This window comes from Procambarus clarkii, chromosome 72 (assembly GCF_040958095.1).
Source record: "Procambarus clarkii isolate CNS0578487 chromosome 72, FALCON_Pclarkii_2.0, whole genome shotgun sequence".
NCBI lineage: Eukaryota > Metazoa > Arthropoda > Malacostraca > Decapoda > Cambaridae > Procambarus > Procambarus clarkii.
Genome location: NC_091221.1, coordinates 8,184,599 through 8,202,876, shown reverse-complemented (window position 1 = coordinate 8,202,876; position 18,278 = coordinate 8,184,599). Strand labels below are relative to the sequence as shown.

General features: G+C 37.3%; 1 long non-coding RNA gene across 1 annotated transcript in view; it reads left to right on the top strand.

The window, feature by feature from the left end:
* Positions 1–7,166: 7,166 nt before the first annotated feature.
* Positions 7,167–18,278, top strand: part of LOC123773755 (uncharacterized) — a 13,379-nt gene continuing 2,267 nt past the window's right edge. Inside the window, exons 1-7 of the long non-coding RNA XR_006774865.2 lie at positions 7,167–7,316; positions 9,157–9,395; positions 14,746–14,853; positions 16,689–16,765; positions 17,094–17,170; positions 17,434–17,518; positions 18,101–18,168. This is a non-coding gene — a long non-coding RNA (uncharacterized lncRNA). The remainder of the gene's footprint in view (positions 7,317–9,156; positions 9,396–14,745; positions 14,854–16,688; positions 16,766–17,093; positions 17,171–17,433; positions 17,519–18,100; positions 18,169–18,278) is intronic.

Below are 18,278 nucleotides of genomic sequence, written 5' to 3'. Positions count from 1 at the left end.
CTATCACCTGAGGACCACATAAAGAATATTGTGCATGGAGCCTATGCTATGCTTTCTAACTTCAGAATTGCATTTAAATACATGGATGGCGATATACTAAAGAAATTGTTCATGACTTTTGTTAGGCCAAAGCTAGAATATGCAGCTGTTGTGTGGTGCCCATATCTTAAGAAGCACATCAACAAACTGGAAAAGGTGCAAAGACATGCTACTAAGTGGCTCCCAGAACTGAAGGGTAAGAGCTACGAGGAGAGTTTAGAAGCATTAAACATGCCAAAACTAGAAGACAGAAGAAAAAGAGGTGATATGATCTGTGACGGTAAAGCGTTGGTGTTCGGCTGTTTCAAAAGCTAGGAGCAGGGCCTCGTCACATTAAAGAAAAAAAAGAGAAAAAGCTGGAACTTTCGTCTGTGGTAAGGTAATGGGAAGACACACAAAACACAAGTAAATTTAACAATGAAATTTTAATTACGTTAGAAAAACAAGACATGAATAAAATTAAGCATAAAATATACAAGACAAGTCAACAAACAAAATAATAAGAATAATCACTGGCAAATGAAAAGTTACGTTAAGACAAGTGAGTTATAGCAAAATAAATAATAATGATGCTGGAATATTGGCTTCGAGCTGCCACCTCCCTTAGTACACGAAAGCCAAGGCTTAGTCTACCAATGAGAGATGTCAACTGCAAGGAGCACTGGAATATTCCGACTATTCTGGGCCACTGCAGCCCAGACAGCAACTTGTGGCGGAGGGTGGAGGGCAGGTGCGACGGGACACCAGCCAATCCTACCTTACTGACAGGCTCCAATATGTTTCTGTGAATAATACAATTTCTCCCACCCTACCCATCAACATTGGTGTTCCTCAGGGCAGCATACTTGGCCCTCTCCTCTTTCCCATCTACATTAATGACCTTCCAAATGCCTCCCAACACCTCAAACCAATTCTATTTGCTGACGACACAACCTTCATTTACTCCAGTCCTGACCCCCTTGCTCTAAATGCCACAGTAAATACTGAGCTAAATAAAGTCCATTTTTGGCTAACTGCCAACAAACTCACCCTTAACATTGACAAAACTTTCTATATTCTGTTTGGCAATAAATCCTCTAATCAAATAAATCTCAAAATAAACAATACCCAAATTTGTAACAAATTAGATGGCAAATTCCTTGGCATTCTCATTGACCACAAGCTGAATTTCCAGGGACACATTCTAAATATATCAAAAAAAGTTTCAAAAACTGTGGGCATTCTTTCTAAGATCAGATATTATGTACCACGCCCTGCCCTGGTGACTCTCTATTACTCCCTTATCTATCCATATCTCAACTCCAAATGACCTTCCAAATGCCTCCCAACACCTCAAACCAATCCTATTTGCTGATGACAACCTTCATTTACTCCAGTCCTGATCCCCTTACTCTAAATGCCACAGTAAATACTGAGCTAAATAAAGTCCATCTGTGGCTAACTGCCAACAAACTCACCCTTAACATTGACAAAACTTTCTATATTCTGTTTGGCAATAAATCCTCTAATCAAATAAATCTCAAAATAAACAATACCCAAATTTGTAACAAATTAAATGGCAAATTCCTTGGCATTCTCATTGACCGCAAGCTGAATTTCCAGGGACACATTCTAAACATATCTAAAAAAGTTTCAAAAACTGTGGGCATTCTTTCTAAGATCAGATATTATGTACCACGCCCTGCCCTGGTGACTCTCTATTACTCCCTTATCTATCCATATCTCAACTATGGTATTTGTGCTTGGGGCTCTACTACCCAAAATCACTTACGTCCTCTAATTACTCAACACAAAGCTGCTATTAGGACAATATCCAATTCTGGCCCCAGACATCACTCGGTACCCCTACTCAAATCTCTGAATATGTTAGACATTAAGTCACTGCACATTCTCTCATGTGTATTATACATATATAAAACGCTAAACTATAATGCCAATCCTGATCTCAAAAGCTTCATAGAAGGTTGTAACAGAACCCATGAGCACCACACCAGAAATAAATACAGTTTTGATATTCCTAGAGTACGACTTAATCAAACTAGAAATGCTCTACAAATCAAGGGGCTCAGAATGTGGAATGACCTTCCCAACCATGTTAAAGACTGTACCTCTCTCAACCAGTTTAAGATAAAAACGAAGCTATACCTAATAAATTCCCTGTAACCTACCTTACCCTTCTATTGTCAACCAATGTCTGTTTTTTTTAAAGAGCGCTGTTTGTCGACATAATTGTATTTGTGCTGCTTTTTCAGCTATGTTTTCATTTCTTGTTTTCATTCTACTCATTATGCTCAATTAGTATTAAGCTTGTCATTTAAGTTTATCATGCCCGAAACGCTTTGCGAAATAGTGGCTTTAGGCATTGTATGTACTAGCACTACCTATAAGTCAACCAATCTTTGTAAAAATTTATTGTATGTATGTACCTTACCTAAATAAACATTTTATTTTTTTTTTTTTATCAGCGACAGGCAGGCAATGGACAAGCAGTTTGCCGGTTTACGGTGGCGGTGGCGAGCAGGTGTGCCGGTGTGCTGGATACGTTTTGCTCTCTGGGCAAAACGTTTTGGAGATACTTGCTGGATATATCTTCTATATTATCTGTTGTTGTTACGTACTTTGAAGGGAAGAGCAGGCTCAATCTCTCTTAAAAGAGATTATCGTCACAACTCTCCCCCGAAGCCTGCGGTTCTGGAAGAAGTACGTCGTCATGTGGTGGAGTTGCTTCTACTTCATAAACTCTGGAGAGGGCATCGGCTATGATGTTGTCAGAACCCTTGATATAGCGGATCTCCAGGTTGAAATCTTGTAGATATAAAGCCCATCGTAGAAGACGCTGGTTAGTGAATTGGGCTTGATGTAAGAAGCGGAGAGGGTTGTGGTCTGAGAAGATGGTGGTAGACCTGGCACCTTGTAGGTATGGAGCGAAGTGTTGGAGATTCAGGACGATGGATAGTAGCTCCTTTTCAATAGTGCTGTAGTTCCTCTGGTGGGGTTTCAATTTGTAGCTGTAGTAGCTGACAGGTAGAACCTCCTCGCCTCGTTGCTGCATCAGGACACCACCAACGCCGGTACCACTGGCGTCGACATGAAGGACGAAAGGCTTGGTGATATCTGGCGAGGCAAGAATGGGATTAGAACAGAGGAGGAATTTGAGTTGTTCGAAAGCAACGGTTTGCTGCATGGTCCAATTATACCGTTGCTTGGGACTGGTTAACATGATTAAAGGCGTTGCGACTGTACTGAAATTTCTCACAAACCTACGGTAGTAGGAGGCAAGACCAAGGAAGCGCAGGAGCTGCTTCCTGGTGGTAGGCTGTGGATAATGCTGGATGGCTTGAGTGTGTGAGTCTAACGGAGCTAGGCTGCCACTCCCAATTACATGACCCAGATAACGCACTTTACCTTTCGCGAAGGTGGACTTGCCCAGGTTGATGGTGAGGCCGGCTGTCAGGAGCTTGGCGAACAGTCGTCGCAGCTGGAGCAGATGTTCGCTCCAGGTGTTGGATGCTACGACGATATCATCCAAATAGGCGTAGGTGTTATCCAAGCCCTGGATGACACGATTGACAGCTCTCTGAAAGGTGGCCGGGGCATTACATAGTCCGAAAGGAAGGCGTTCATATCTGAAAAGTCCAAAAGGAGTGATAAAGGCAGATATTTCTTTGGCTCGCTCCGTTAAGCACACTTGGTAATACCCCTTAAGCAAGTCCACTTGGGACAAGTGCTGGGCATTACCAATGGCGTCAAGAATGTCATCTATCCTTGGCATGGGGTATGCATCCTTGACAGTCACATTATTTAACTTACGATAGTCAGTGCACAGTCTCACCTTACCTTGGGGTTTTGGCACCAAGATACAGGGTGAGGCCCAGGGGGACTCACAAGTTGTAGCCAGTCCATGATCCAAGAGGTACTGCACCTCAGCACGCATGACTTCCTTCTTGCTAGGGCTGATTCGGTAGAAGGGTTGACGAATCGGCCGGGTGTCGGGGAGCAGTTGGATGTCGTGCTGGGTAACATTACACTCTTGGGGGTCATCTCGGAACAACTCCTGATGTTCTCTGAAGATCTTGACAAGAGATGCACTATGATTGTCCTGAAAATAGTTTGGAAGATCAGTAAGGATTTCCGAATTAGAAAGCGCTGACTCCTTGTCAGTGCTTTCGGGAGGAGAAGCAGGGAAGGTCTCACTGTGGATGTATGGTTCTGTAAAGGCAGAGTAGTTAAGCATGACAGTTGATTGATTGATTGATGAAGATTAAGCCACCTAAAGGTGGCACGGGCATGAATAGCCCGTAACTGGTGGCCCTTTCAAGCCATTACCAGTATCAACAGCTGATACTGGAGATCTGTGGAGGTGCGAATGCACCCTGCATGGCGGGAGATGTCTCCCTTGTTAATATGTTAAGATGAAGCCACCGAAAAGGTGGCACGGGCATGAATAGCTCGTAAGTGGTGGCCCTTTTGAGCCATCACCAGTATCAATAGATGATACTGGAGATCTGTGGAGGTGCGACTGCACCCTGCGTGACGGGAGATGTCTCCCGTCGAGCATGACAGTGGGAGGAGTACCGTTATATAGCTTCAGGAGGTTGACGTGGCACAGCTGGGTCTTCCGCCGCCTATCTGGAGTCTCTAGAACGTAGTTATGGTTGTTTCTGCACTCCTTGATGCGGTAGGGTCCTGAAAACTTGTTTTGTAAAGGAGAACCTGGGATAGGGAAGTAAGCAAGTACGAAGTCTCCCGGCTTAAATTTTCTTACTTTGCTGGTCTGGTCGTAATGAGTCTTCATCCTCTCCTGTGCTTTCAATAGATTATCTTGGGCAAAACTGTGGACTCTCTCTAGAATGTGTTGAAGGTTTTGAAGAAACTGGGGCATATTCTGATGCTCACTGAAGGTGGCATCACGTAGAGAGTCTTTGAAAGCCTTGAGGGGAGTACGGCACTTACGTCCGTAGAGCATCTCATAAGGAGATACTCCTAGGGACTCATTGGGAAGACTTCTATCGACTGAGGGTGTACCCTCTCGTTTATTATCAAGCTACTCCTTTGACCATGTGTTGCATGGCGGTGGACTATTTACATTTATGATCGTTAGTTTATCATCCTGATTGCAGATCTCTAGTGCTATTATGTCAACTTCTCGTGGATTGGCAAACATTTCGCTTACCTTTAGATGTTCTTCTTGCACAGCAACGCCACCGCCTTTCCTAATTTTCCTGTCTTGTCTCCAAACTGAGTAGCCTCTTGCGAATATGACCTCATTTAAAATATCATCTTCAAGTTTCGTCTCCATGAGTGCAACAATGTCTGGCGTCTGCAGCTGTATTACATCACTTAACTCCAGTATCTTTGATCTCACTCCATCTATGTTGGTGTATGCAATTTTCAGGAACACGTTCCCCCTCTCCTTATTCTTCACTCCCCCCTTTCTCTAGCGATTTTGTTGCTTTGCCTTTTTGTATCATTTTACTGGTCTGCCTACCCTTATTACTTTGTAGAAAAATAAAGAATTGATTTCTTTTTCATTCCTGTCCTAATTTAGACGTTTTGCCTCGGCGAGGTTCAGTTTCAGCTTCTATGTCTTCTTTTGAAATATTTTGTCTTAACGACCATAATGTCCCTTTCTCATCACTTTATAATTTTCTAGCATTCCTTGGTACTTCTTCCATCTGTTTTGTACCGTTTAGGGTGATCCTCAAAGGTTGATCTTTCCCTTTACGTACTTGCCAATCCTCCTGTAGTCACAGACATTCTGTATGGTAGTAAGATCTTTCCGCGATTGCTGTAACTTTGTTGAATTTTTTATACATACATTATATGAAAATCGAGAGGAAAATAAACACAGACATAGACTCGCTATCACTTCAAGACGATCTTAATAGGGTTTTGAAATGGTCAAAAGATTGGCAGATGCAGTTTAATGCTGGCAATTGTAAGATTTTAAGGCTAGGTAATGATGATACGGTTACAAAATATGAGCTAGATTTAAGGGAGCCGGTCGGCCGAGCGGACAGCACGCTGGTCTTGTGATCCTGTGGTCCTGGGTTCGATCCCAGGCGCCGGCGAGAAACAATGGGCAGAGTTTCTTTCACCCTATGCCCCTATTACCTAGCAGTAAAATAGGTACCTGGGTGTTAGTCAGCTGTCACGGGCTGCTTCTTGGGGGTGGAGGCCTGGTCGAGGACCGGGCCTCGTATGGGCCACACTAAAGCCCCGAAATCATCTCAAAATCAAAATCATCTCAAGATAGATGGTGTTGAGATTGCGAAGTCGGATTGCAAAAGGGATCTGAGTTATGATTAGTAAAAAATTAAAACCAAAAAAATCAATGCAAAAATGTTCGTAATAAGGCAAATAGGACACTGGGATTTATTAATCGAAGCATTACTAATAAGACACCTGGTGTTGTTCTTCAGTTATTTCTTGCTCTGGTTAGGCCCCATTTAGATTATGCAGTTCAGTTTTGGTCGCCATACTATAGAATGGATACAAATTCACTAGAATACGTCCAGCATAGGATGACAAAGTTAATCCCCCAAATTAGGAACCTCTCATATGAAGAAAGATTGACAAAGCTTAAATTACATTCGCTGGAAAGGCGAAGAGTTAGGGGTGACATTATGGAGATGTTTACTGGTTCGGTAACAGGATTGTTGATTTGTGGAACCAATTACCACGTAACGTGGAGGTGGGGTCCCTTGATTGTTTAAAGCGTGGGGCTGGACAATACGTAATAGTGGCTTTAGGTATTGTATGTACTAGCTCTATCTATAAATCCAACATCATCTATGTATGTATTTTTCCTGAATAAACATTTGAATTTGACATGTATATGAGTGGGATTGGGTGGTTATAAATAGGAGCTGCCTCGTATGGGCCAATAGACCTTCTGCAGTTACCTTAATTCTTATATAACTACTAGCACTAAAGTGTTACTGGTCCTCAGGTTCAGGAGCCTGTACACCAATTAATTAACAGCTGAGGGGGGCGGGAGCAAATAGTCGAAGCTCATTTCCGTAAGCACAAATAGGGGAGTCCATCGGCATGACCATTTGGGTGTACGCCATCTATGTTTTGACAGCAGTACTACCAGTTTACCCCCACGTTATTCGATGATCACGTGAGAGAGCACGGGTGTTATGGTCAGTTGCTATTCTATATATGATTCTAGACAACGTAGGTGATTTGTGGCTTGTTGCGGGCAGAAGTCAGCAGTAACTCTTTAACCAGTGTTGGAAGAAGACGTATAGACCAGTGCGGTTGACCAGCGGGTAAGTTGAGTATTTTTTTGTGTTTAGGTGCGTCTTTCTAATAGTCATTTGTTAATTAATTTTAGGTTGGGTTAGTTACAAGTTATAATAGTTAGGTTAATGTTTTGGGTTTTACTTGAAGATATAATAAAATAGAGGGGGGGGGAGAGGAGAGGATTGGATTGGATTTGTATAGGTAACACTAAATTACTGCCAGTTTGGCTTCCGGTCCCAAAAGAGCACCAACGATGCAATCATTAGTCTCCTTGACGTTATCTATTCAGCCCTTGACAAAAATGAGTTTCAGATTGGACTCTTCATTGACCTAAGAAAACCCTTTGATACTGTTTATCACAACTACCTCTTACTTAAACTCTAGCATTATGGAATCGGAGGCCTTGCCCTTGACTACATCCGATCCTATCTTGGTGACAGACACAAATATGTAACCATCAATGATACAACTTTTTCCACTCTACCAATTACCGTTGGAATGCCACAGGGCAGCATCTTGGGACCTCTTCTATTTCTTGTATATATAAACGATCTGCCTAATGTCTCTCAAACCTATATTGTTTGCTGACGATACTACCCTTATCTATTCAAACCTCAACCCACAAACTAAATGTTGTGAATAATTAATTAAAAAAAAAGTCCACATGAATGTCAATGAACAAACATTAAACATCGAAAAGACTTGCTACATCTTATTTGGAAGCAAATCATCAAATGCAATTCAGCTACAGATAGACAACATTAACATCAGTAATAAAAATAATGGCAAGTTTCTTGGCCTATTCCTAGACAAGAGACTAAACTTCAGCACCCACATTCAACACATAACTAAGAAAGTCTCTAAGACAGTTGGTATACTCTCCAAAATCGGATATTATGTTCCTAACTCTGCTCTCCTCTCACTATATATTGTGCAGTAATCTACCCCTATCTTAATTATGGTATCTGTGCATGGGGGGTCTACCACTGCAAACCACCTTAAGCCCATCACACAGCAAAAATCTGCTATCGGAATAATAACTAACACTGCTTTCAGACAACACTCGGCTCCCTTGTTTAAATCCCTAAACTTGCTAAATATTAACTCCCTCCACACACTCTTGTGTCGACTACATTTACAAAACCCTGTTCTTAAATGCAAACCATGCTCTGAAACTCTCCCTGGACAGATGTAATAGGACCCATTATCACCACACCAGAAATAAATCTTTGATATCCCCAGGGTCAAACTTAATCTGTGTAAACACTATGTAAATTAAGGGACCTAGTCTATGGAACTCGCTCCCTAGTGAATTGAAAAACTGTAACTTTTGCCTTATTTAAAAGCAAAACCAAAAAGTACCTAACTTCATCTTAGTTTCCTACAGAGCTTTAAATTTGCTCTGTACCTAGTGTTACCCATCTCCTAATTTTTATGTAATATCAAACCTTATCATTGTGTTCATTGCTTTCTTCTTTTGTGCTAGCCATATGCTGTATTGTGACTACCAATTTTTGTCAACTACCATTCAAGCTGTCATTGCAATCAATCTTAGCTACCTATGTGCTTTAATATACTGTACCTACAATTTTCTCTAGTCGTCTTTTTATAATTTCATGTAATGTTATCATTTTTTTGTCTAAATTTTGCAAGTATTTACCTCCCTTAAAATTTTCTTAGATTAAGGACCTGCCCGAAACGCTGCGCGTGCATATTGCTGCAAATATAGGGAACGGTAGTAAAAAATATTTGAATTGTGTAAATAACGTCAATATTGGCTTTACAAGACTGTAATTACCATATTTGTATCCTCTCATTCCTTATGTACATTCTTGTATATGCATAAATAAATAAATAAACTTGCAGGTGGTAAATTCTCCTTCGGCTGCTGCAGCTCTCCAGCCCAGGGCGTTGACTGGCTAGTCTTCAATTGCCTCCCAACATGGTAATGAGGTCCTGAGCTGATGTGATCTGTGGCGAAGAGTGAAAGTTGCCTGAAGTAGCGTATGGCACCCTTTGTAACCAGCAGCTGGCACCAACTTTGGGCAACATCAGAGTGGACAAGGCCCAGATCCTGTGGGAGACCTTCTACACTAACGTTAAAGGTACAGAATCTTAATCACACCCCCCTTCCCTGGCAGTTTCAGTTCCCCTCCCTCTTTTACATTCCCATAGCTTGAAAAGCTTTATCTTAAATAGCAGCATAGTTTTGTTAAAGAATGAATTTTTGGCTGGGATTAAATATCTTCTAAAGCAGAAAATTAGAAAGTGTCCATGCTTTGGTATTAGTTGGGTGAATGAGATTAATAAGGTTGTATAACTACCTTAAGTTTAAAAAAAAAAAAACTTAAACTGTAGCTCCTACTTGTGCAATTTTGATTGGTGGACTGTGACTTGGTCCTTATCGATCTACTGCAAGGTAATATTTTTGGCATTTATGGATTATGCTGCACATGATAAGCTTCAGAGTTTTCAAGTAACTTGCAAGTCTTCAAACTACTTGTTCGTGTGTGTTTCTTATAAGGTCTCGTAGCCTTCACTTTACTCAAACAAGTAATAATATCCTTATGACAGTCGGGCCAAAAAATAGAATATTGGGTTCTCTCCTGACATGTTTAGTAATTTGTTAGATCCTTTCACTGCTGTTTCAACTATGTTCTTTATTCATTGTAATGGTTATTTAATGTTTTGTTTCCTGGCAAGTCATGTGGTAGCTTGTGAAAAGCTTCAAAAAATCAATTTAGTCCTTTGATGTTGAGTGGTTAATTTGGAAAGTAAAGTTTGCATGACAGCCTTATTTACAGTATTTAAATTTTCTTTGGGGGGGGGTGCCTACTCCTTTAAAATTCCTGTAAATGGTGAATGAATCTGACTTTACAGATAGCAAGTCTACTGGATTTGCTGGTAGTTTTGTGCTATTTGTGGCCTGTATAAATGGGAGCAACATTTGCAAAAAATCCAATCTAGAAAAGTATTGAAAGTAGAGGCACATTTCATGGAAAGTTCCCCTGACCCTTAAACTGTGCATATTACTGCAAATATAGGGAACGGTAGTCAAAAATATTTGAACTGTGTAAATAACGTCGATGTTAAATCTCCAACTTATTGGCGAAAGTTGTGAAACTTTCATATTTTTGGAAATTGATTTTAGAGTAATTTTGGTAAAAATTTTATGAACAGCTTCTAATAACCAAAACTGAGATTATGCAGTAATAGATGCAAGCATCTGGTCTAGACACGAAGAATAGTGTCCACAAAGTGGATATGCCGTTGGGGCCTTTATGATAAAGTAATACATGGCACAAATAATAATCATACACCATAAATACATTGGACAATATTAATGTTACTTTCATATTGTTCCAAAAATTTATTTATGGAAATTTTGTAGTTTTTGTTGTAACCTTTACATCCTTGAAAATACACTTTTTCATAACTGTGGATAGAATGAAATTGGTAAACAAATAAATCGATCAAAACTTTGGACTTAATATTTTTGGCAACTTCTTCTTTTTCTGCTTTAAAACTGCAGGTATTCTCTTTAGGTTAGTTTGATTAGACCATTAGGGCTTTTTCACTTGTATAAAGTATACCCTAAAGATGTCCCCTAAATCAGAATTATCCCTAGTTTTTATTTTTTTTTTCTAGACTTTAAATTTAAAAACATTGACCTAGAACTCTCACATTAGAGTATGAATGTTTATTAAAACATGGTTAAATTAAAAATGGTTCTATAATTACATTACTTAAATTCTCTGGTTTCGGTTTCGTGTTTGAGTTTTCCGATTATCACTATTTTGATTGTGCTCGGGTGTCTGTTATAAAATTCCATCGGACTAGATTTTTCTTAACTTTTATAAATTTGGAGTTGTAATTTTTTAGTCTACAATTGCCACAATTCAAATGCCCTATTGACTATTTTTTTTTTTACAGAAAATATACTGAACCTATATTCTAACTTGATATGTTCTGAGAATGTTAAATTAATAATTCATTTTATATTCTGAATTAAATTTAGTTCTGAATATTAAATTATAATTTAGAATCTTTTGAAAGTTATGCTCTAATCATTTAGACAGTTGGAGCCCTTGCCTAGTTGATTATGCAAAAATAGTTTTAAAACTTGTTAAATTGTCAAAAGATGTGGTTTAAGGGTTAACTTTGCATTTAAATATCCACACCTGTGTTAAATTTTTTGGCTTTTCAACTTGTATCCCTTATGGTATATCTTGATTCATCCTGTACACCTGCTTAACATCCATGAATGTTTTGGTATATAAAGTTGAATACTGATATAATGGTTAATTTAATGTTTGTGTTTATCAGATGACACGCTAAAGTGGAGCCAGTTATGTTACTTGGTTATCGTCTAGTATGTAGTTTGGTCAAAATGGTTTTTGGTAACAATCTTCTGCCATGTTGAATGTCCTTGTATAATTGTCCTAAAGGTTGCAAAGTGTAGGTTTGTGTACTTTGTGGTATTTTTGAGTAGTTTCTTTCAGAATTTGAAGCCTCTGTAGGTTAGGATATTATAGTCTACATGTTCCAAAAGGCTTTGCTTAGTTTCTAGGTTAAACTACCTATATAATCCATACTGTAGTTCGTTGTACGTGCAAATGATATTTGGGAAAGCTGTAGTTATTCCCATAATACTTAATTATATCTTGATGTCGTAAGCAACTTGATGGATTGCCATTCTTGTTCTTTGAGGGTAGTGTATAAAATTGTGCAGACCTTTTTAGATGTTGAAAAATAGTTTCAGTTGGCAAAGTAGGTAATTATTTGTTCTGTTAAACTTGGTTTAAATTAAAGAATTGGCTTGGTAGTTGCAGAAAGATAATTTATAGTTGAATAAGTCTCTTTGTTACTATTGTGTAACTAGTTTTAATTGTCAATGCTACAAAGTTTTTCATATTGGTAATCTTTGAATCTCTCTACCAAGAGATTGGCAGCATACGAGGTGCATAATCCAGCTTTGGTCTTGGAAAAGTTGTAAAAAAATTAGATTAACTAGAGTAAATGAAATTGGAAACTGTAGTGTAGGCTTGTATGGTCCTTAGTTGAGTTGCATAAAAAACCTCTAGGTATTTATCAGAATATTTTAAAGGTTGTAGGCTGTGCCTATTGTAATGTAGCATTGATGAATGCGTCTGCCTTATAGGTCCAAACAATTAAGTTTATAATCTAGTATCTAGGCATGGTTAGGAAACATGTTCACAACTGTATAAATTGTAAAGTAAATTTTCAATAATTGAAATCAGTGGTGCAGTTAATGTGTGCTAAAAGAGTTTAATAATTGATTATGGTCCACAATCTTGAATGGTAGAATGTGCTAGTGTAGCAATTATTTCCAGAAAGTTGATTAAGTTGGAATGGTTAAAAATGTTAATATCTAGGTAACCCAAGGCTCTAAGATGTATCAGTTTTATTTTATTTATTTTTTTGTTACAGGTAAAGAAACTAATTTTGCTAGTTAGAAGACTGGCTACTGTAATGATTGAGCCTGTTTAGTGGAGAATAGTGTACTGTATAGTAGATATACTCCATTGTCAATGAAGTACATAGCTGGCTCTCGGGTGAATCATTGTATGGGAAAACTGGAAATGTGTAACTTGTCCTTATTGGTAATTTAGTAAAAAAAAGAGCTAGCATGTTGCATAATAGAAATTGTTTGTGGTAAAATGTTCATTGCACACAACATAACAGCAGCTGTTAAATGTCAGACTAAGTGGGTGAGATTAGTGGTAAATGAAAGATTGAAGAGTGCATCATTACTAGATTCTCGCAACTTTTCCTTGCATGGTCAGTAATATAAGATTATATGGTAGTAATTTTGAGGATTTGTATACTTGTGTATTTGGTGTAATTATGTGTAGAAATGAGCTGTTATTGTATGTTTCATAAACTTGGTAATATGACCTGTTATACTTACAGCAGTTTGAATATTAAAGTAACTAAGTGCATAATTTGTAAGTTTAATAATAGAAAGTTTTAATAAGTACAAAGTTGTTAATTCAGATTTTTTCACTTGATGGGTGGAGAAGCATAATCTGCAATGACCCCTATAATGTATCAAAATTAAATTTGTGGTAGCATATAACTGAGTATGGTCCCTTAAGTTAGTGACTTACCTTAAATAGTGATGAATCGTGGTATGAGACCTGTTGCTCTTGGGTAAAAAAAATTTTGGCCGTTTTGGAATGGGTATTAATGTTCTTGACACTGTCTTGAGACTAATTGACTAGTTACTGGATTATAATTATGTGGGTGTCATGGGCCGTTGATGATTTTTGAGTAAAAAGGTGATGCAAGGTTTATTTTTTTAACCTATTTGAATGTAGTTGTTTGTAAGCACTAGTGTGGTGCATGGGATTGAATGATCACTGCTCCACATTGTGATAAAATAGACTCCTGTTGCATTGAAGTTTTGCAAGTTGAATAAATGTTTTGGCAAATATTGGTGTAGTTGTAATATTGTACATTGTTAGAATAAAGATTAACTTGGTGAATGGGTGGTTATATTGCTTTTTAATCTTGGTAGTTTGTTATAGCAAATGTTTGTATTTGAAGGTAGTTTAAATAAGTTATAAACTACTTATTGGTAATAGTTGGCAACATAAATTTTAAAGTATTGGGCATTATAGGAAGTCTGTACCCAAATTTATGTATATTGGGATATTTAATGTAGGTGCACGTAAGCTATAAGTTGAAAGATAATAATGTTAATCTAACATGTTAGATTGTCATTGCCCATATTGTAGATAGTCATGGTAGGTCTTCTACGTAATGAGGTTTGTGATGGTTTAAGCTCTTTACACGTGGCAACAAGTAATTGGTTAATACATTTAGATCTCTGTATAGTTTTCTATTTCTTAAAATAGAAAATCCCTTTGATCCCAAAGCAAGTGCTTGTGATTTAGCATATATCTTGGGTGTAAGTTTTTAACTATCCTTTGTTGTATAAATATTATTCTACTGTACAAATCTCTTGTGTATACTATGAGAACTGTTGGTAATCATTTAAGTAATGATTGGTTCAAAATCCCAGTTGTGTTCTGGGGAACGTAGGACAGTTACCTGAAATGCTACACATGCTAGTGGGTGTAAAAGAATGTAAGAACTGTGACATTTTGTTGCCTTCTATAATTAACTTATGAGCTAAAGCTTGGTTTGCCTGCAATGTTAGAGATGCATAATATTCCCAAAGACTAATGGTGTATTGTAGTAACAATATGGGGGATGTGGGGGAGGGGGGGAATCCTGACAAGATTTATTTTGAAAAATAAATGTTTGCTACAAAAATTGTGTACTTCAAAGAACTTTGTTCTATAATTTAAATGAATGAAAGATGGTGAGGGGAAGTAGGAAATTTGTTAGTGTAGTTTTAAAATAGCAAATAAAGTTTAAAAAAAAAGCTGTGCAAAAAAGTAACAATCTTTAATGTTCCATTGACAGGTTGTGGAGGGTCCTTCGAAACAACTTCAGGAACAGCGTACAGAAAAATTGCCTCTAGTGATGCTACAGGAAGTAGCATGTTGTATGTCGGAAATATAGAGGGCAAAAGTAAGTTTACTGATTAGTTTAACGAGTAGTTCTTAAATATTTAGGTAAAAATTGTGTAAAATTGTGAAGGGGCCTGGAAATAGGAAAATAAGTTCTAGACCTTGACAAGTGGGTACAAAAGTTTAGTTAGAAGAATTGGTTTGAATAGCATAAAAAGGATTTTAATTTGTAAAGTGGGGTGTTTACTCTTAAATAGAATAAAATCTGATGTATAGGGTATTTATAATTTGTTAATTGGTTTGCGTTGTGTTCGGTTAGTTTGGTTGCAAATTACTTGACAGTTTGTTTTGTCTATAAATTGCACAATGACAAGTGATGCATCAAATAAGCCCACAAGGGCTGTGAGGGTTCACATGTCAGATTGCGGATGTACCATAATTGACTGCCATGACAAACTAAAACTTAAACTGGGAGGCCTACTGACCTTACAGCTCCTGCATTCCTGGTTTGGTGCCTTTTGATAATTACTTGCTCATGGCTCCTGCAGTAGCTTTGAACCCTCGTAGATTTGTTCATCTAAATGTTTAACTTGTGTTCATAACTGAAAGTAAAAACTAATGATGGTACAGAAATGAAATAGACTAGTAACTGTACTTCTTATCTATAAATATAAATGTAAATGTTTGTTAAAAATTGCTAATATCCAATAGTTCTTCAGATTGCTTTGTTAAAATTTCAATGTTACATTTGCATCAGAGTAGGTTTTTATATACATATTATATTGATGTGACGTCTGTGACGGGAGAACCTTTTTTTTTTTTTAAATTGTTTTTCAGTGTGATTTTGACAATCTTTGAAACCTGTTTACCAATTACTTAAGTTTTGACAAGATGTTGCATTCGAATAGGCATGTTTCTATATACATGCCTTACCTGTGACTAGAGGAATTTGTTTATTTTTTAACATTGCCATCTGTTGGATGTAAGAGCCACACACTGTAATCTCCCCAAGTTCTTCACAGATTGCTTTGAAACTGACACAACGTTCCATTCGAATATGGGTATCTTTTCATATACCTACTATATAGATGCCACCCCTGTGACGGGTAAAAAAAAATATGCATTTTTGAAAAAGGGGACCATCTGTTGCACATAACATGCACTATAGTCAAATTCCATTTCAATGTTTCAGATTGCATTGATATAATTAAATAAATATAAATCTTTGAAAATTTAAAGCGTTTTGTGACATTGTGGAGATAGAGCTGTGTTTACCATAACATTCATTTTGTAGGTATATAGATGCCACACCTGTTATAGGTAAAGCTATGCTTTGAACAAATCCTGTTCTAAGCAGAAACTATGCTTTTCTTGGAAGTGCCATCTGTTGAATGTAAGAGAAACACGTGCTATACTAGATGTTACAATTCAATTTAAATATGATTGCATTGATAAATTGAATTTTCGTAAGTTTAGATTATTAATTTTGCTTTATTTTGTGAATTGCATTAGAAATGAGCCGTGTTTACCATACTGTTCATTTCGTGAGTACTTTGTTACTTTTTCATTTCATTTTTAACTTATATTTTAGTGATGAACATCAGATCAGTTGATGTTCCAAGTTTTCTGATCAGGAAAATCACACAATATGGGAAGTCATTGGACGAGGGAGTTGGGAATGGTGGGGATAGCGAGGGGACAGAAGTGAGAGAATGGGAAGGACAAAGGGAAGAGGGAGGGGGGTAATGGTGGAAGGATGAGGGGATAGGGAAATGGAGAATGGTTGGAAGACAGAGACGATGAGGGGGGAAGACTGGGGGACAGAAGGTTGCTGTGGCCAGGTTGTGCTAGTTTGTTAAAAAAAAAATTGAAGTTTAAATGGGCTTTTTCTTTCAGAATATGGATTGGAAGTCTAGAACGTCATCCTAGACTTTGAAGGTGTTGATTGTTTGACATTCAGAATCAGCCAAGTGGTAAATATTTAAACATGTTTGCATTGTATTAAATATTGGTTTTAAACACTGTAGCATTATAGCTAAAGATCATCTAAATGATGGTTGCATGTAATGTGAAGTCAAAATTGCCACAAGTCTGAAGTATCTTTTTCCACTTTAATGTACTCATGACTACTCAAACTATTTAATACAGACTCTAAGTTTTGTGCTTGATTAGCATTAGTGAGAATTTGACAATATTAACATTTTGGTAGATTTTAAAGGAACATTATCCATTGTAAATTTGCAAAGCAACTTGCAAAAGTTCAATACAGAATTTACAAGCCAATTTGGTTAAATGTTTCAGGTTCTAATGAAGATTACAATGGTATCAAAGTGACTGGCTAAAGTGTGGCTGTTCTAATGTGCACATCTATAAAGCTGGTAAGTTGACTTGCATGTTAGCTATATAAATTGTAGTACAAATATGGGGGGGGGGGAATCCTAACTATAAATTTTATTTGAAAAAAAAATTTTTGTAGCTTAATTTTTACTTAAAAGGGGTTTGTTCTGTAACTTATAAAAGATGGGGTAAGGGGGGGGGAGTAGCTTATTTATTAATGTAGTGTTAAGGTGAATATTTAATTTTAAAAACAAATTGCTGTGCCAAAAAAATTTAATAACCATATTTAATGTTCCATTGACAGGCTGTGAAGGGTCCTTCTAACATCAGGAACCGAGTACAAAGAAATTGCTGGTAGTAGCATGGTTTTGTCAGAATTAGAGGGCAAAGTAAGTTTATTGGTAATTAGTTTAATAGCTAGTTTTTAAATATTAAAGTAAAAATTATGTATTAAAATTGTGAAGGGGCCTGTAAATGGAGAAAATAAAAACTAGTTCTAGGCCTTGACAAGTGGGGTACAATATCAGTGTAGTTGTTGCAGGAATTGCTTTGAATGGCATAAAAATTCTAATTTTAAATAGAATAAAATCTTAAGTTGAGTATTTATAATTATTTATATTTAGTCTTCTTAGCTTTCAGTGTTCAGTTAATTGTTTGGTTAAAAGTTTGAAATTTATAGATGAAACGGTGTGATGCATCAAATGAACAAATGTAAAAGGGCTGTGATGAGGGTTAGGATGTTGGAGGATTGCAGATGCACCTTAATCGACTGTGCCATGATATGGTAAAAGAATTGCAACTGGGAGGTCTACTGACCTAATGGCTTGGTTTGAACCCTCATTGATTTGTTCATATAAATGTTTGTAACAGAATTTCATAATTGAAAGTAAAGTTAAAACGCAAAAAAATAACTAGTAACTGTACTTCATCTAATTGTAATATAATTGAAGTTTAAATGTTTTTTCTTTCAGACTATAGATTAGGAAGTCCAGAACATCCTAGAGTTTGAAGGTGTTGATTGCTCGACATTCAGAATCGGGTGAGTGTGGTAGTAATAATAAATTAAAGATTTGGATTATATTAAATAGTAAAGTTAAACAATGTAGCATTATGTCTGAAGTATCTTTCTCCACTTAAATGTACTAAAGA